Source organism: Leptodactylus fuscus, chromosome 4 (genome assembly GCF_031893055.1).
Source record: "Leptodactylus fuscus isolate aLepFus1 chromosome 4, aLepFus1.hap2, whole genome shotgun sequence".
NCBI classification, from domain to species: Eukaryota; Metazoa; Chordata; class Amphibia; order Anura; family Leptodactylidae; genus Leptodactylus; species Leptodactylus fuscus.
In genome coordinates this window covers 220246164-220268158 of record NC_134268.1, presented here as the reverse complement: position 1 = coordinate 220268158, position 21995 = coordinate 220246164, and the positions used below count along the sequence as shown (strand labels likewise).

The window sequence follows — 21995 nt, the reverse complement described above, 5'->3', positions numbered from 1 at the left end:
TAAATAGTATATACTGAGTGTGAGTGTAATAATTAGTATATACTGAGCGTGAGACTGTAATAAATAGTATATACTGAGCGTGAGACTGTAATAAATAGTATATACTGAGCATGTGACTGTAATAAATAGTATATACTGAGTGTAAGTGTAATAAATAGTATATTTTGAGTGTGAGACTGTAATAAATAGTATATACTAAGCGTTACTGTAAGAAATAGTATATTCTGAACGTGACTGTATTAAATAGTATATAATGAGCGTGAGACTGTAACAAATAGTATATACCGAATGTGTTCCTGTAATAAATAGTATATACTGAGCATTACTGTAATAAATAGTATATTCTGAGCGTTACTGTAACAAATAGTATATACTGACCGTGACTGTAATAAATAGTATATACTGAGGATGTGACTGTAATAAATAGTATAAACTGAGCGTGTGACTGTAATAAATAGTATATACTGAGCGTTACTGTAATAAATAGTATATACTGAGCGTGTGACTGTAATAAATAGTATATACTGAGTGTGTGACTGTAATAAATAGTATATACTGAGTGTGTGACTGTAATAAATAGTACATACTGAGCGTGTGACTGTAATAAATAGTATATACTGAGTGCTACTGTAAAAAATCGTATATACTGAGCGTATGACTAATAAATAGTATATATTGAGCGTGTGACTGTATAAATAGTATATACTGAGCGTGTGACTGTAATATATAGTATATACTGAGTCTGTGACTGTAATAAATTGTACATACTGAGCGTGTGACTGTAATAAATAGTATATACTGAGTGCTACTGTAAAAAATCGTATATACTGAGCGTATGACTAATAAATAGTATATATTGAGCGTGTGACTGTATAAATAGTATATACTGAGCGTGTGACTAATAAATAGTATATACTGAGCGTGTGACTAAAAAATAGTATATACTGAGGGTGTGACTAATAGTATATATTGAGTGTGTGACTGTAATAAATAGTATATACTGAGCGTGTAACTGTAATAAATAGTATATACTGAGTGTGACTGTAATAAATAGTATATACTGAGCGTGTGACTAATTAATAGTATATACTGAGCGTGTGACTAATAAATAGTATATACTGAGCGTGACTGTAATAAATAGTATATACTGAGCGTTACTGTAATAAATAGTATATTCTAAGCGTGAGACTGTAATTAATAGTATATACTGAGTGTTACTGTAAAAAATAGTATATACTGAGCGTGTGACTAAAAAATAGTTTATATTGAGTGTGTGACTGTAATAAATAGTATATACTGAGCGTGTGACTGTAATAAATAGTATATACTGAGTGTGTGACTGTAATAAATAGTATATTTCTGAGCGTTACCATAATAAATAGTATATACTGAGCGTGAGACTGTAATAAATTGTCACGGGATGGTTAGAGTCTATACTATAGGCAATGTGTAATATATATTTCATGTGGAATGTATTCTCTAACCTGTTGTAAACATCAGTGTGTAGTTGGCTGATTCGGGTCTAGTGTGTTAGCACATTGTATGCAAATCCCTCTAACTAGTGAGGACCAGTGAGGACAATGGGTGGAGATAATCTGATCAGTGTCTCCAAGAAGATGTTGGACTGTGCATTGTTCAAAAAAGACAGGGAGTCTGCTCTCCTTGGTATAGGTGAGGGGGGAAGGATCTGTGACCTACACATTCTCCAAAGCATTACTTGACCTATAAAACATTAACCAGGTGTTAGCATTGGATCCTGTTCAGGTCTACATTTTCCGCTTTTGGAGTGAGAAGGGGAAACTCTACTGAATGCAACAGTTGTTACGATGGCCATTGGGATCTTTAAAACGTAACCGCATCTTAGGACGATATTTCTCCAGGTAAAGCAGCTGTTTGCTATTAAAAGCTCCATGGCGCTTCTGCCTTATAAATTGAACTGCATCTTCATATTTCATTCCACATTCAATTAAAGCTAGGGCAACAAGCACTGGGGCTCTTCCCAGCCCAGCAACACAGTGGACTGCAATACAACATCCAGGTTCTTCACGGAATTTAGCTTTCAGAAGGTTTAACCAGTCATCTACAATCTGACTAGAAGGTGGGGCTCCATCATCAAAAGGCCAGTCCAAGACTTGAATTCCTTCTTTTTCCACTAGGGCAGTGTCATAGGTAGCTTCACACACTCTTACAACTGGTTGGCAGCGGTGGGATCAACAGCGGACAGCGAGATGGACTACAGCAGCTCAGCGATTAATGGAGCCACAACCTCAGAATACAGGAACTGGACTATGGCAAGTCTACAAGTAAGGGCCCGGGAACTAAACCTGAGTTACCAGGGAAGAACGAAAGAGCAACTGATCGAGGCACTGGAGGAGATGACCCTGCAAAGCGACCATGAGGAGGGCTGCCCCCAGGAGACAGTAGAGATACGGGAGTGGCAGGTACAGACCCAAAAGAGCAGATGGGTTGTTTTGTATGAGGAGGAATTGGCAGTGCTGGGGCTAGGAGCAACTGCAGAGCAAAGGAGTAGAGCGTTACAGAGGGCTCAGGAAACGGAGAAGGAGGAACAGAGAATGGCGCATGAAAAGGAAAGAATGGCGCATGAAATGCGAATGGCTGAGATAACTGCGCGGAATTATAATCAAACGTCGACCCCCAGCCCAACAGTGAGAGAACCACCATATGTCTCCCATAAACACTTCAAGACCTTTGATGAAGCGGCTGGGGATGTTGATGGATATTTTCAGGACTTCGAACACCAGTGCCACCTGATGGAAGTCCCAGAGAAGGATTGGGTCCGGTATCTGGTGGGGCACCTACGAGATGGGGCTGCGGAAGCTCTCAGAGCCATGGACCCTAGTGATCAGCGGGACTATGAGGCCATTAAAAGAGCGGTGCAGAAGTATTATGCAGTCACTCCAGAGTCCTACCGAGTTCAGTTCCGCTCTTTGTCTTACAATGGGGGAAGCTCCTTCCACATGTTCGCCCACAAGTTGAAGCAAGCATGCAAGCGCTGGCTAGAAGGAGAGGAGGCTGTCACAGTCGATAAGATCCTCCAAGTCATACTTAAGGAACAGTTCTTTTCCCAGTGCCCCGCTGAGATCCGTGAGTGGGTGCTGGAACGGAACCCAGCCACAGTTGAGCAAGCTGCTTCTCTTGCAGATGAGGGCCTGACCATCAAGCCGCAGTGGAAGAGGTTGTTTGCAGAGGAGCGGAAAACTACCACAGTCCGCCAGACACCCTTCAGCCAGCCACCCACCTTTCGTGCCCGGCCTCAGGATTACAATTTCCCCTCTACCCTTGCCCCAGCCCATCGGCCTCCAGCTATGAACAACCCTGTCCCTAGACAACGACCTACTGGAAGAATGCTAGAGCGCAGATGTTTTGGTTGCGGGCGGCCTGGACATTTGCAAGCTAGTTGCCCTGTTAACATGGGGGCACGGGCCACCGTGGCATCTCGGCCTATTCACTACCTGGGAACCACCCCTAGGACAGAAAGTTTGGCCCCATTTCCAGGTGACTCCATGAATGACCCATCTGTTCCACCTCCAGGGGTCTATGGGATTCAGCCTTCTGCCACACATCCCGCAAACCCTCAGCGGAAGCACTTGCAGGAGGTCCTACTGGATGGCCGAACAGTTGTTGGATTCCGGGACTCGGGAGCTTTCCTAACGGTAGCGGACCCCCGAGTGGTTCGACCCGAGGCCCTAGAGGAGGGCCCTGGCATTTCTATCGAGTTGGCAGGAGGTACTCGGAGACGTATTCCTAAAGCTACCGTGGAACTCGACTATGGTTATGGACCAAAACGATGCACAATTGGTGTGATGAGCGGGCTGCCGGCCGATGTTCTGTTAGGCAACGATGTTGGAAATCTACAGTGCCACTTTGTGGGAGCAGTGACCCGAAGCCAAGCTCAGGGAGAAGCCAACATGGATCCACCGGATTTTCTGACAGATGCCAGCCCTTCAACCCTACAACTTTACCATTCAGCACCGCCGAGGGAACCAACACCAGAACACAGATGGGTTATCCCGGCAGGAGGACGTATGAGCTATAGAGACTGATGTGCATTCCCCAATTTACCTGTGTAGGCCAATTGTGTCATGCACATGTTTTGAGAGGGGGAGGGGTTGTCACGGGATGGTTAGAGTCTATACTATAGGCAATGTGTAATATATATTTCATGTGGAATGTATTCTCTAACCTGTTGTAAACATCAGTGTGTAGTTGGCTGATTCGGGTCTAGTGTGTTAGCACATTGTATGCAAATCCCTCTAACTAGTGAGGACCAGTGAGGACAATGGGTGGAGATAATCTGATCAGTGTCTCCAAGAAGATGTTGGACTGTGCATTGTTCAAAAAAGACAGGGAGTCTGCTCTCCTTGGTATAGGTGAGGGGGGAAGGATCTGTGACTCAGCCCTTCCCCCCCACAGATATAGGTTTAACAGTTTAGTATATAGATATAGCTAGCAGTTAGTATGTGTTAGCCGGCCTGTGCACAGCTCTGCAGAGAGCCAGGACTTAGTTACAGGACCAAGGAACCAAAGTTATCATTGGATTGTGACTTCTGTGGACTTATTGTTATTACGGTTGATGTGACCGCCACCGGCTACTAACTTTGTGGATTACAATAAATTGCTGTTGTCTCCCGACCTCTTGCGTCCGTGTTGATTCAAAAGACCATCCGGAGGAAGACGTATACTTTTGCTCCGTTACATAAATATTATATACTGAGCGTAAGACTGTAACAAATAGTATGTACTAAGCGTGTGACTGTACTAAATAGTATATTCTAAGCTTTACTGTAAGAAATAGTATATACTGAACGTGACAGTATTAAATAGTATATACTGAGCGTAAGACTGTAACAAATAGTATATACTGAACGTGTGACCAATAAATAGTATATACTGACCGTGACTGTAATAAATAGTATATACTAAGCGTTACTGTAATAAATAGTATATACTGAGATTTTGACTGTAATTAATAGTATATACTGAGCATGTGAGTGTAATAAATAGTATATACTGAGAGTGTGACTGTAATAAATAGTATATACTGAGCGTGTGACTGTAATAAATAGTATATACTGAGCGTTACTATAATAAATAGTATATACTGATCTTTACTGTAATAAATAGTATATACTGAGCGTGAGACTGTAATAAATAGTATATACTGAGCGTGAGACTGTAATAAATAGGATATACTGAGCGTGAGACTAATAAATAGTATATACTGAGTGTGAGTGTAATAAATAGTATATACTGAGCGTGAGACTGTAATAAATAGTATATACTGAGCGTTACTGTAATAAATAGTATATACTGAGCGTGGCTGTAATAAATAGTATATACTGAACGTGACTAAGAAATAGTATATACTGAGCGTGACTGTAATAAATAGTATATACTGAACGTGACTAAGAAATAGTATATACTGAGCGTGTGACTGTAATAAATAGTATATTCTGAGTGTTACTGTAAAAAATAGTATATACTGAGCGTGTGACTAATAATTAGTATATATTGAGTGTATGACTGTAATAAATAGTATATACTGAGTGTGTGACTGTAATAAATAGTATATACAAATCAAATCAAATCAAAAATGCTATATTCTAAGCGTGACTGTAATAAATAGTATATACTGAGCGTGTGACTGTAATAAATAGTATATACTGAGTGTTAGACTGTAATAAATAGTATATACTGAGCGTTACTGTAATAAATAGTATATACTGAGCGTGTGACTGTAATAAATAATATATATTGAGCGTGTGACTGTAATAAATAGTATATACTGAGTGTGTGACTGTAATAAATAGTATATACTGAGCTTTACTATAATAAATAGTATATACTGAGCGTGAGACTGTAACAAATAGTATATACTGAGCGTGTGACTGTAAAAAATAGTATATACTGAGTGTGTGACTGTAATAAATAGTATATACTAAGCGTTTGACTGTAATAAATAGTATATACTGAGCGTCTGACTGTAATAAATAGTATATACTAAGCGTGAGACTGTAACAAATAGTATATACTGAGGGTGTGACTGTAATAGTATATACTGAGCTTTACTATAATAAATAGTATATACTGAGTATGAGACTGTAATAAATATTATATACTAAGCGTAAGACTGTAACAAATAGTATATACTGAGCGTGTGACTGTAATAAATAGTATATACTGAGCGTGTGACTGTAATAAGTAGTATATACTGAGTGTTACTGTAAAAAATTGTATATACTGAGCGTGTGACTAAAATAGTATATATTGAGCGTGTGACTGTAATAAATAGTATATACTGAGTGTGACTGTAATAAATAGTATATACTGAGAGTTTGACTGTAATAAATAGTATATACTGAGCGTGTGACTGTAATAAATAGTACATACTGAGCGTGAGACTGTAATAAATAGTATATACTAAGCGTTACTGTAAGAAATAGTATATACTGAGCGTGACTGTATTAAATAGTAAATACTGAGCGTGAGACTGTAACAAATAGTATATACTGAACGTGTGACTGTAATAAATAGTATATACTGAGCGTTACTGTAATAAATAGTATATACTGAGCGTTACTGTAATAAATAGTATATACTGAGCATTATTGTAATAAATAGTATATACTGAGCATGTGACTGTAATACATAGTATAAACTGATCGTGTGACTGTAGTAAATAGTATATAATGAGCGTGTGACTGTAATAAATAGTATATACTGAGCGTTACTGTAACAAATAGTATATACTGAGCGTGACTGTAATAAATAGTATATTCTGAGGATGTGAGTGTAATAAATAGTTTAAACTGAGCGTGTGACTGTAATAAATAGTATATACTGAGCGTTACTGTAATAAATAGTATATACTGAGCGTGTGACTGTAATAAATAGTATATACTGAGTGTGTGACTGTAATAAATAGTACATACTGAGCGTGTGAATGTAATAAATAGTATATACTGAGTGCTACTGTAAAAAATCGTATATACTGAGCGTATGACTAATAAATAGTATATATTGAGTGTGTGACTAATAAATAGTATATACTGAGCGTGTGACTGTAATAAATAGTATATACTGAGAGTGTGACTGTAATAAATAGTATATACTGAGCGTGTGAAAGTAATAAATTGTATATACTGACCGTGACTGTAATAAATAGTATATACTAAGCGTTACTGTAATAAATAGTATATACTGAGATTTTGACTGTAATAAATAGTATATACTGAGCATGTGACTGTAAAAAACAGTATATACTGAGAGTGTGACTGTAATAAATAGTATATACTGAGCGTGTGACTGTAATAAATAGTATATACTGAGTATGTGACTGTAATAAATAGTACATACTAAGCGTTACTGTAATAAATAGTATATACTGAGATTTTGACTGTAATAAATAGTATATACTGAGCATGTGACTGTAATAAATAGTATATTCTGAGTGTGACTGTAATAAATAGTATATTTTGAGTGTGACTGTAATAAATAGTATATACTGAGCCTGACTGTAATAAATAGTATATACTGAGTGTGACTGTAATAAATAGTATATACTGAACGTGTCACTGTAATAAATAGCATATATTGAGCGTGTGACTGTAATAAATAGCATATACTGAGCGTGTGACTGTAATAAATAGTATATACTGAGTCTGTGACTGTAATAAATAGTACATACTGAGTGTGTGACTGTAATAAATAGTATATACTGAGCGTGTGACTAATAAATAGTATATACTGAGCGTGTGACAAAAAAATAGTATATACTGAGGGTGTGACTAATAGTATATACTGAGCATGTGACTGTAATAAATAGTATATACTGAGTGTGACTGTAATAAATAGTATATACTGAGCGTGTGACTGTAATAAATAGTATATACTGAGCGTGTGACTAATAAATAGTATATACTGAGCGTGACTGTAATAAATAGTATATACTGAGCGTTACTGTAATAAATAGTATATACTGAGCGTTACTGTAATAAATAGTATATACTGAGCGTGAGACTGTAATAAGTAGTATATACTGAGCGTGAGACTGTAATAAATATTATATACTGAGCGTGAGACTGTAACAAATAGTATGTACTAAGCGTGTGACTGTAATAAATAGTATATTCTAAGCGTTACTGTAAGAAATAGTATATACTGAACGTGACAGTATTAAATAGTATATACTGAGCGTAAGACTGTAACAAATAGTATATACTGAACGTGTGACCAATAAATAGTATATACTGACCGTGACTGTAATAAATAGTATATACTAAGCGTTACTGTAATAAATAGTATATACTGAGATTTTGACTGTAATTAATAGTATATACTGAGCATGTGAGTGTAATAAATAGTATATACTGAGAGTGTGACTGTAATAAATAGTATATACTGAGCGTGTGACTGTAATAAATAGTATATACTGAGCGTTACTATAATAAATAGTATATACTGATCTTTACTGTAATAAATAGTATATGCTGAGCGTGAGACTGTAATAAATAGTATATACTGAGCGTGAGACTGTAATAAATAGGATATACTGAGCGTGAGACTAATAAATAGTATATACTGAGTGTGAGTGTAATAAATAGTATATACTGAGCGTGAGACTGTAATAAATAGTATATACTGAGCATTACTGTAATAAATAGTATATACTGAGCGTGGCTGTAATAAATAGTATATACTGAACGTGACTAAGAAATAGTATATACTGAGCGTGACTGTAATAAATAGTATATACTAAGTGTGTGTCTGTAATAATTAGTATATACTGAGCGTGTGACTGTAATAAATAGTATATTCTGAGTGTTACTGTAAAAAATAGTATATACTGAGCGTGTGACTGTAATAAATAGTATATACTGAGCATGTGACTGTAATAAATAGTATATACTGAGTGTAAGTGTAATAAATAGTTTATTTTGAGTGTGAGACTGTAATAAATAGTATATACTAAGCGTTACTGTAAGAAATAGTATATTCTGAACGTGACTGTATTAAATAGTATATACTGAGCGTGAGACTGTAACAAATAGTATATACCGAATGTGTTCCTGTAATAAATAGTATATACTGAGTATTACTGAAATAAATAGTATATACTGAGCGTTACTGTAACAAATAGTATATACTGAGCGTGACTGTAATAAATAGTATATACTGAGGATGTGACTGTAATAAATAGTATAAACTGAGCGTGTGACTGTAATAAATAGTATATACTGAGCGTTACTGTAATAAATAGTATATACTGAGCGTGTGACTGTAATAACTAGTATATACTGAGCGTGTGACTGTAATAAATAGTATATACTGAGTGTGTGACTGTAATAAATAGTACATACTGAGCGTGTGACTGTAATAAATAGTATATACTGAGTGCTACTAAAAAAATCGTATATACTGAGCGTATGACTAATAAATAGTATATATTGAGTGTGTGACTGTAATAAATAGTATACACTGAGCGTGTGACTGTAATAAATAGTATATACTGAGAGTGTGACTGTAATAAATAGTATATACTGAGCGTGTGAAAGTAATAAATAGTATATACTGACCGTGACTGTAATAAATAGTATATACTAAGCGTTACTGTAATAAATAGTATATACTGAGATTTTGACTGTAATTAATAGTATATACTGAGCATGTGAGTGTAATAAATAGTATATACTGAGAGTGTGACTGTAATAAATAGTATATACTGAGCGTGTGACTGTAATAAATAGTATATACTGAGCGTTACTATAATAGTATATACTGAGCGTTACTGTAATAAATAGTATATACTGAGCGTGAGACTAATAAATAGTATATACTGAGTGTGAGTGTAATAATTAGTATATACTGAGCGTGAGACTGTAATAAATAGTATATACTGAGCGTGAGACTGTAATAATTAGTATATGCTGAGCATGTGACTGTAATAAATAGTATATACTGAGTGTAAGTGTAATAAATAGTATATACTGAGTGTGAGACTGTAATAAATAGTATATACTAAGCGTTACTGTAAGAAATAGTATAAACTGAACGTGACTGTATTAAATAGTATATATTGAGCGTGAGACTGTAACAAATAGTATATACTGAACGTGTTCCTTTAATAAATAGTATATACTGAGCATTACTGTAATAAATAGTATATACTGAGCGTTACTGCAACAAATAGTATATACTGAGCGTGACTGTAATAAATAGTATATTCTGAGGATGTGACTGTAATAAATAGTATAAACTGAGCGTGTGACTGTAATAAATAGTATATACTGAGCGTTACTGTAATAAATAGTATATACTGAGCGTGTAACTGTAATAAATAGTATATACTGAGTGTGACTGTAATAAATAGTATATACTGAGCGTGTGACTAATTAATAGTATATACTGAGCGTGTGACTAATAAATAGTATATACTGAGCGTGACTGTAATAAATAGTATATACTGAGCGTTACTGTAATAAATAGTATATTCTGAGCGTGAGACTGTAATTAATAGTATATACTGAGTGTTACTGTAAAAAATAGTATATACTGAGCGTGTGACTAATAAATAGTTTATATTGAGTGTGTGACTGTAATAAATAGTATATACTGAGCGTGTGACTGTAATAAATAGTATATACTGAGTGTTGCTGTAAAAAATAGTATACAATGAGCGTGTGACTAAAATAGTATATATTGAGTGTGTAACTGTAATAAATAGTATATACTGAGCGTGTGACTGTAATAAAGAGTATATACTGAGAGTGTGACTGTAATAAATAGTATATACTGAGCGTGTGACTGTAATAAATAGTATATACTGAGCGTGTGACTGTAATAAATAGTATATACTGAGTGTGTGACTGTAATAAATAGTATATTTCTGAGCGTTACCATAATAAATAGTATATACTGAGCGTGAGACTGTAATAAATATAATATACTGAGCGTGAGACTGTAACAAATAGTATGTACTAAGCGTGTGACTGTAATAAATAGTATATTCTAAGCGTTACTGTAAGAAATAGTATATACTGAACGTGACTGTATTAAATAGTATATACTGAGCGTAAGACTGTAACAAATAGTATATACTGAACGTGTGACCAATAAATAGTATATACTGAGCGTTACTGTAATAAATAGTATATACTGAGCATTACTGTAATAAATAGTAAATACTGAGCGTTACTGTAATAAATAGTATATACTGAGCATGTGTCTGTAACCAATAGTATAAACTGGGCGTGTGACTGTAATAAATAGTATATACTGAGCGTGTGACAGTAATAAATAGTATATACTGAGCGTTACTATAATAAATAGTATATACTGATCTTTACTGTAATAAATAGTATATACTGAGTGTGAGACTGTAATAAATAGTATATACTGAGCGTGAGACTGTAATAAATAGTATATACTGAGCGTGAGACTAATAAATAGTATATACTGAGTGTGAGTGTAATAAATAGTATATACTGAGCGTGAGACTGTAATAAATAGTATATACTGAGCGTTACTGTAATAAATAGTATATACTGAGCGTGGCTGTAATAAATAGTATATACTGAACGTGACTAAGAAATAGTGTATACTGAGCGTGATTGTAATAAATAGTATATACTAAGTGTGTGTCTGTAATAATTAGTATATACTGAGCGTGTGACTGTAATAAATAGTATATTCTGAGTGTTACTGTAAAAAATAGTATATACTGAGCGTGTGACTAATAATTAGTATATATTGAGTGTATGACTGTAATAAATAGTATATACTGAGTGTGTGACTGTAATAAATAGTATATACAAATCAAATCAAATCAAAAATGCTATATTCTAAGCGTGACTGTAATAAATAGTATATACTGAGCGTGTGACTGTAATAAATATTATATACTGAGTGTTAGACTGTAATAAATAGTATATACTGAGCGTTACTGTAATAAATAGTATATACTGAGCGTGTGACTGTAATAAATAATATATATTGAGTGTGTGACTGTAAAAAATAGTATATACTGAGTGTGTGACTGTAATAAATAGTATATACTGAGCGTTACTATAATAAATAGTATATACTGAGCGTGAGACTGTAATAAATAGTATATACTGAGCGTGAGACTGTAACAAATAGTATATACTGAGCGTGTGACTGTAAAAAATAGTATATACTGAGTGTGTGACTGTAATAAATAGTATATACTAAGCGTTTGACTGTAATAAATAGTATATACTGAGCGTGTGACTGTAATAAATAGTATATACTGAGTGTTACTGTAAAAAATAGTATATACTGAGCGTGTGACTAAAATAGTATATATTGAGTGTTACTGTAAAAAATTGTACAGTCCTATGAAAAAGTTTGGGCACCCCTATTAATCTTAATCATTTTTAGTTCTAAATATTTTGGTGTTTGCAACAGCCATTTCAGTTTGATATATCTAATAACTGATGGACACAGTAATATTTCAGGATTGAAATGAGGTTTATTGTACTAACAGAAAATGCGCAATATGCATTAAACCAAAATTTGACCGGTGCAAAAATATGGGCACCTCAACAGAAAAGTGACATTAATATTTAGTACATCCTCCTTTTGCAAAGATAACAGCCTCTAGTCGCTTCCTGTAGCTGTTAATCAGTTCCTGGATCCTGGATGAAGGTATTTTGGACCATTTCTTTCTACAAAACAATTCAAGTTCAGTTAAGTTTGATGGTCGCCGAACATGGACAGCCCGCTCTCAAATGATCTAAAAACAAAGATTGTTCAACATAGTTGTTCAGGGGAAGGATACAAAACGTTGTCTCAGAGATTTAACCTGTCAGTTTCCACTGTGAGGAACATAGTAAGGAAATGGAAGACCACAGGGACAGTTCTTGTTAAGCCCAGAAGTGGCAGGCAAAGAAAAATATCAGAAAGGCAGAGAAGAAGAATGGTGAGAACAGTCAAGGACAATCCACAGACCACCTCCAAAGAGCTGCAGCATCATCTTGCTGCAGATGGTGTCACTGTGCATCGGTCAACTATACAGCGCACTTTGCACAAATAGAAGCTGTATGGGAGAGTGATGAGAAAGAAGCCGTTTCTGCACGTACGCCACAAATAGAGTTGCCTGAGGTATGAAAAAGCACATTTGGACAAGGCAGCTTCATTTTGGAAACAAAAATTGAGTTGTTTGGTTATAAAAAAAGGCGTTATGCATGGCGTCCAAAAAGAAACAGCATTCCAAGAAAAACACATGCTACCCACTGTAAAATTTGGTGGAGGTTCCATCATGCTTTGGGGCTGTGTGGCCAATGCCGGCATCGGGAATCTTGTTAAAGTTGAGAGTCGCATGGATTCCACTCAGTATCAGCAGATTCTTGAGAATAATGTTCAAGAATCAGTGACGAAGTTGAAGTTACGCCGGGGATGGATATTTCAGCAAGACAATGATCCAAAACACCGCTCCAAATCCTCAGGCATTCATGCAGAGGAACAATTACAATGTTCTGGAATGGCCATCCCAGTCCCCAGACCTGAATATCATTGAACATCTGTGGGATGATTTGAAGCGGGCTGTCCATGCTCGGCGACCATCTAACTTAACTGAACTTGAATTGTTTGTCTAAAATACCTTTATCCAGGATCCAGGAACTGATTAAAAGCTACAGGAAGCGACTAGAGGCTGTTATCTTTGCAAAAGGAGGATCTACTAAATATTAATGTCACTTTTCTGTTGAGGTGCCCATACTTTTGCACCGGTCAAATTTTGGTTTAATGCATATTGCACATTTTCTGTTAGTACAATAAACCTCATTTCAATCCTGAAATATTACTGTGTCCATCAGTTATTAGATATATCAAACTGAAATGGCTGTTGCAAATACCAAAATATTTAGAACTAAAAATGATTAAGATTAATAGGGGTGCCCAAACTTTTTCATAGGACTGTATATACTGAGCGTCTGACTGTAATAAATAGTATATACTAAGCGTGAGACTGTAACAAATAGTATATACTGAGGGTGTGACTGTAATAGTATATACTGAGCTTTACTATAATAAATAGTATATACTGAGTATGAGACTGTAATAAATATTATATACTAAGCGTAAGACTGTAACAAATAGTATATACTGAGCGTGTGACTGTAATAAATAGTATATACTGAGCGTGTGACTGTAATAAATAGTATATACTGAGTGTTACTGTAAAAAATTGTATATACTGAGCGTGTGACTAAAATAGTATATATTGAGCGTGTGACTGTAATAAATAGTATATACTGAGTGTGACTGTAATAAATAGTATATACTGAGAGTTTGACTGTAATAAATAGTATATACTGAGCGTGTGACTGTAATAAATAGTACATACTGAGCGTGTGACTGTAATAAATAGTATATACTAAGCGTTACTGTAAGAAATAGTATATACTGAGCGTGACTGTATTAAATAGTAAATACTGAGCGTGAGACTGTAACAAATAGTATATACTGAACGTGTGACTGTAATAAATAGTATATACTGAGCGGTACTGTAATAAATAGTATATACTGAGCGTTACTGTAATAAATAGTATATACTGAGCGCTATTGTAATAAATAGTATATACTGAGCATGTGACTGTAATACATAGTATAAACTGATCGTGTGACTGTAGTAAATAGTATATACTGAGCGTGTGACTGTAATAAATAGTATATACTGAGCGTTACTGTAACAAATAGTATATACTGAGCGTGACTGTAATAAATAGTATATTCTGAGGATGTGAGTGTAATAAATAGTATAAACTGAGCGTGTGACTGTAATAAATAGTATATACTGAGCGTTACTGTAATAAATAGTATATACTGAGCGTGTGACTGTAATAAATAGTATTGTTACGGGATGGTTAGAGTCTATACTATAGGCAATGTGTAATATATATTTCATGTGGAATGTATTCTCTAACCTGTTGTATACATCAATGTGTAGTTGGCTGATTGGGGTCTAGTGTGTTAGCACATTGTATGCAAATACCTCTAACTAGTGAGGACCAGTGAGGACAATGGGTGGAGATAATCTGATCAGTGTCTCCAAGAAGATGTTGGATGGTGCATTGTCCATAGTAGACAGGGAGTCTGCTCTCCTTGGTATAGGTGAGGGGGGAAGGATCTGTGACTCAGCCCTTCCCACCCACAGATATAGGTGTAACAGTGTTAGTATATAGTTGTAGCTGGAGTTAGTATGTGTTAGCCGGCCTGTGCACAGCTCTGTAGAGAGCCAGGATTTAGTTACAGGACCAAGGAGCCAAAGCTATCATTGGATTGTGACTTCTGTGGACTTATTGTTGTTACGGTTGATGTGACCGCCACCGGCTACTAACTTTGTGGATTACAATAAATTGCTGTTGTCTCCCGACCTCTTGCGTCCGTGTTGATTCAAAAGACCATCCGGAGGAAGACGTATACCTTTGCTCCGTGACAACTGGTGGCAGCAGTGGGATCAACAGCGGACAGCGAGATGGACTACAGCAGCCCAGCGATTAATGGAGCCACAACCTCAGAATACAGGAACTGGACTATGGCAAGTCTGCAAGTAAGGGCCCGGGAACTAAACCTGAGTTACCAGGGAAGAACGAAAGATCAACTGATCGAGGCACTAGAGGAGATGACCCTGCAAAGCGACCATGAGGAGGGCTGCCCCCAGGAGACAGTAGAAATACGGGAGCGGCAGGTACAGACCCAAAAGAGCAGATGGGTTGTTTTGTATGAGGAGGAGTTGGCAGTGCTGGGGGTAGGAGCAACTGCAGAGCAAAGGAGTAGAGCATTACAGAGGGCTCAGGAAACGGAGAAGGAGGAACAGAGAATGGCGCATGAAAAGGAAAGAATGGCGCATGAAATGCGAATGGCTGAGATAACTACGCGGAATTATAATCAAACGTCGACCCCCAGCCCAACAGTGAGAGAACCACCATATGTCTCCCATAAACACTTCAAGACCTTTGATGAAGCGGCTGGGGATGTTGATGGATATTTTCAGGACTTCGAACACCAGTGCCGCCTGATGGAAGTCCCAGAGAAGGATTGGGTCCGGTATCTGGTGGGGCACCTACGAGATGGGGCTGCGGAAGCTCTCAGAGCCATGGACCCTAGTGATCAGCGGGACTATGAGGCCATTAAAAGAGCGGTGCAGAAGTATTATGCAGTCACTCCAGAGACCTACCGAGTTCGGTTCCGCTCTTTGTCTTACAATGGGGGAAGCTCCTTCCACATGTTCGCCCACAAGTTGAAGCAAGCATGCAAGCGCTGGCTAGAAGGAGAGGAGGCTGTCACAGTCGATAAGATCCTCCAAGTCATACTTAAGGAACAGTTCTTTTCCCAGTGCCCCGCTGAGATCCGTGAGTGGGTGCTGGAACGGAACCCAGCCACAGTGGAGCAAGCTGCTTCCCTTGCAGATGAGGGCCTGACCATCAAGCCGCAGTGGAAGAGGTTGTTTGCAGAGGAGCGGAAAACTACCACAGTCCGCCAGACACCCTTCATCCAGCCACCCACCTTTCGTGCCCGGCCTCAGGATTACAATTCCCCCTCTACCCCTGCCCCAGCCCATCGGCCTCCAGCTATGAACAACCCTGTCCCTAGACAACGACCTACTGGAAGAATGCTAGAGCGCAGATGTTTTGGGTGCGGGCGGCCTGGACATTTGCAAGCTAGTTGCCCTGTTAACATGGGGGCACGGGCCACCGTGGCATCCCGGCCTATTCACTACCTGGGAACCACCCCTAGGACTGAAAGTTTGGCCCCATTTCCAGATGACTCCATGAATGACCCATCTGTTCCACCTCCAGGGGTCTATGGGATTCAGCCTTCCGCCACACATCCCGCAAACCTTCAGCGGAAGCACTTGCAGGAGGTCCTACTGGATGGCCGAACAGTTGTTGGATTCCGGGACTCGGGAGCTTTCCTAACGGTAGCGGACCCCCGAGTTGTTCGACCCGAGGCCCTAGAGGAGGGCCCTGGCCTTTCTATCCAGTTGGCAGGAGGTACTCGGAAACGTATTCCTAAAGCTACCGTGGAACTCGACTATGGTTATGGACCAAAACGATGCACAATTGGTGTGATGAGCGGGCTGCCGGCCGATGTTCTGTTAGGCAATGATGTTGGAAATCTACAGTGCCACTTTGTGGGAGCAGTGACCCGAAGCCAAGCTCAGAGAGACGCCAACATGGATCCACCGGATTTTCTGCCAGATGCCAGCCCTTCAACCCTACAACTTTACCATTCAGTACCGCCGAGGGAACCAACACCAGAACGCAGATGGGTTATCCCGGCAGGAGGACATATGACCTATAGAGACTGATGTGCATTCCCCAATTTACCTGTGTAGGCCAATTGTGTCATGCACATGTTTTGAGAGGGGGAGGGGTTGTCACGGGATGGTTAGAGTCTATACTATAGGCAATGTGTAATATATATTTCATGTGGAATGTATTCTCTAACCTGTTGTATACATCAATGTGTAGTTGGCTGATTGGGGTCTAGTGTGTTAGCACATTGTATGCAAATACCTCTAACTAGTGAGGACCAGTGAGGACAATGGGTGGAGATAATCTGATCAGTGTCTCCAAGAAGATGTTGGATGGTGCATTGTCCATAGTAGACAGGGAGTCTGCTCTCCTTGGTATAGGTGAGGGGGGAAGGATCTGTGACTCAGCCCTTCCCACCCACAGATATAGGTGTAACAGTTTTAGTATATAGTTGTAGCTGGAGTTAGTATGTGTTAGCCGGCCTGTGCACAGCTCTGTAGAGAGCCAGGATTTAGTTACAGGACCAAGGAGCCAAAGCTATCATTGGATTGTGACTTCTGTGGACTTATTGTTGTTACGGTTGATGTGACCGCCACCGGCTACTAACTTTGTGGATTACAATAAATTGCTGTTGTCTCCCGACCTCTTGCGTCCGTGTTGATTCAAAAGACCATCCGGAGGAAGACGTATACCTTTGCTCCGTGACAAGTTTATACTGAGTGTGTGACTGTAATAAATAGTACATACTGAGCGTGTGACTGTAATAAATAGTATATACTGAGTGCTACTGTAAAAAATCGTATATACTGAGCGTATGACTAATAAATAGTATATATTGAGTGTGTGACTAATAAATAGTATATACTGAGCGTGTGACTGTAATAAATAGTATATACTGAGAGTGTGACTGTAATAAATAGTATATACTGAGCGTGTGAAAGTAATAAATAGTATATACTGACCGTGACTGTAATAAATAGCATATACTAAGCGTTACTGTAATAAATAGTATATACTGAGATTTTGACTGTAATAAATAGTATATACTGAGCATGTGACTGTAAAAAACAGTATATACTGAGAGTGTGACTGTAATAAATAGTATATACTGAGCGTGTGACTGTAATAAATAGTATATACTGAGTATGTGACTGTAATAAATAGTATATACTAAGCGTTACTGTAATAAATAGTATATACTGAGATTTTGACTGTAATAAATAGTATATACTGAGCATGTGACTGTAATAAATAGTATATTCTGAGTGTGACTGTAATAAATAGTATATTTTGAGTGTGACTGTAATAAATAGTATATACTGAGCCTGACTGTAATAAATAGTATATACTGAGTGTGACTGTAATAAGTAGTATATACTGAACGTGTCACTGTAATAAATAGCATATATTGAGCGTGTGACTGTAATAAATAGCATATACTGAGCGTGTGACTGTAATAAATAGTATATACTGAGTCTGTGACTGTAATAAATAGTACATACTGAGCGTGTGACTGTAATAAATAGTATATACTGAGCGTGTGACTAATAAATAGTATATACTGAGCGTGTGACAAAAAAATAGTATATACTGAGGGTGTGACTAATAGTATATACTGAGCATGTGACTGTAATAAATAGTATATACTGAGTGTGACTGTAATAAATAGTATATACTGAGCGTGTGACTGTAATAAATAGTATATACTGAGCGTGTGACTAATAAATAGTATATACTGAGCGTGACTGTAATAAATAGTATATACTGAGCGTTACTGTAATAAATAGTATATACTGAGAGTTACTGTAATAAATAGTATATACTGAGCGTGAGACTGTAATAAGTAGTATATACTGAGCGTGAGACTGTAATAAATAGTATATACTGAGCATGTGACTGTAATAAATAGTATATACTGAGTGTAAGTGTAATAAATAGTATATTTTGAGTGTGAGACTGTAATAAATAGTATATACTAAGCGTTACTGTAAGAAATAGTATATTCTGAACGTGACTGTATTAAATAGTATATACTGAGCGTGAGACTGTAACAAATAGTATATAACGAATGTGTTCCTGTAATAAATAGTATATACTGAGTATTACTGTAATAAATAGTATATACTGAGCGTTACTGTAACAAATAGTATATACTGAGCGTGACTGTAATAAATAGTATATACTGAGGATGTGACTGTAATAAATAGTATAAACTGAGCGTGTGACTGTAATAAATAGTATATACTGAGCGTTACTGTAATAAATAGTATATACTGAGCGTGTGACTGTAATAAATAGTATATACTGAGTCTGTGACTGTAATAAATAGTACATACTGAGCGTGTGACTGTAATAAATAGCATATACTGAGCGTGTGACTAATAAATAGTATATACTGAGCGTGTGACAAAAAAATAGTATATACTGAGGGTGTGACTAATAGTGTATACTGAGTATGTGACTGTAATAAATAGTATATACTGAGTGTGACTGTAATAAATAGTATATACTGAGCGTGTGACTGTAATAAATAGTATATACTGAGCGTGTGACTAATAAATAGTATATACTGAGCGTGACTGTAATAAATAGTATATACTGAGCGTTACTGTAATAAATAGTATATACTGAGCGTTACTGTAATAAATAGTATATACTGAGCGTAAGACTGTAATAAGTAGTATATACTGAGCGTGAGACTGTAATAAATAGTATATACTGAGCATGTGACTGTAATAAATAGTATATACTGAGTGTAAGTGTAATAAATAGTTTATTTTGAGTGTGAGACTGTAATAAATAGTATATACTAAGCGTTACTGTAAGAAATAGTATATTCTGAACGTGACTGTATTAAATAGTATATACTGAGCGTGAGACTGTAACAAATAGTATATACCGAATGTGTTCCTGTAATAAATAGTATATACTGAGTATTACTGTAATAAATAGTATATACTGAGCGTTACTGTAGCAAATATTATCTACTGAGCGTGACTGTAATAAATAGTATATACTGAGGATGTGACTGTAATAAATAGTATAAACTGAGCGTGTGACTGTAATAAATAGTATATACTGAGCGTTACTGTAATAAATAGTATATACTGAGCGTGTGACTGTAATAAATAGTATATACTGAGCGTGTGACTGTAATAAATATTATATACTGAGTGTGTGACTGTAATAAATAGTACATACTGAGCGTGTGACTGTAATAAATAGTATATACTGAGTGCTACTAAAAAAATCGTATATACTGAGCGTATGACTAATAAATAGTATATATTGAGTGTGTGACTGTAATAAATAGTATACACTGAGCTTGTGACTGTAATAAATAGTATATACTGAGAGTGTGACTGTAATAAATAGTATATACTGAGCGTGTGAAAGTAATAAATAGTATATACTGACCGTGACTGTAATAAACAGTATATACTAAGCGTTACTGTAATAACTAGTATATACTGAGATTTTGACTGTAATTAATAGTATATACTGAGCATGTGAGTGTAATAAATAGTATATACTGAGAGTGTGACTGTAATAAATAGTATATACTGAGCGTGTGACTGTAATAAATAGTATATACTGAGCGTTACTATAATAGTATATACTGAGCATTACTGTAATAAATAGTATATACTGAGCGTGAGACTAATAAATAGTATATACTGAGTGTGAGTGTAATAATTAGTATATACTGAGCGTGAGACTGTAATAAATAGTATATACTGAGCGTGAGACTGTAATAAATAGTATATGCTGAGCATCTGACTGTAATAAATAGTATATACTGAGTGTAAGTGTAATAAATAGTATATACTGAGTGTGAGACTGTAATAAATAGTATATACTAAGCGTTACTGTAAGAAATAGTATAAACTGAACGTAACTGTATTAAATAGTATATACTGAGCGTGAGACTGTAAAAAATAGTATATACTGAACGTGTTCCTGTAATAAATAGTATATACTGAGCATTACTGTAATAAATAGTATATACTGAGCGTTACTGTAACAAATAGTATATACTGAGCGTGACTGTAATAAATAGTATATTCTGAGGATGTGACTGTAATAAATAGTATAAACTGAGCGTGTGACTGTAATAAATAGTATATACTGAGCGTTACTGTAATAAATAGTATATACTGAGCGTGTGACTGTAATAAATAGTATATACTGAGTGTGTGACTGTAATAAATAGTACATACTGAGCGTGTGACTGTAATAAATAGTATATACTGAGTGCTACTGTAAAAAATCGTATATACTGAGCGTATGACTAATAAATAGTATATATTGAGTGTGTGACTAATAAATAGTATATACTGAGCGTGTGACTGTAATAAATAGTATATACTGAGAGTGTGACTGTAATAAATAGTATATACTGAGCGTGTGAAAGTAATAAATAGTATATACTGACCGTGACTGTAATAAATAGTATATACTGAACGTGACTGTAATAAATAGTATATACAAAGCGTTACTGTATTAAATAGTATATACTGAGATTTTGACTGTAATAAATAGTATATACTGAGCATGTGACTGTAATAAATAGTATATACTGAGAGTGTGACTGTAATAAATAGTATATACTGAGCGTGTGACTGGAATAATAGTATATACTGAGTATGTGACTGTAATAAATAGTATATACTAAGCGTTACTGTAATAAATAGT

General features: G+C 36.2%; 1 pseudogene; it reads right to left on the bottom strand.

Moving 5' to 3' along the window:
- Positions 1-1802: 1802 nt before the first annotated feature.
- LOC142201198 (protein tyrosine phosphatase type IVA 1 pseudogene) overlaps positions 1803-21995 on the bottom strand; it is a 66813-nt pseudogene continuing 46620 nt past the window's right edge.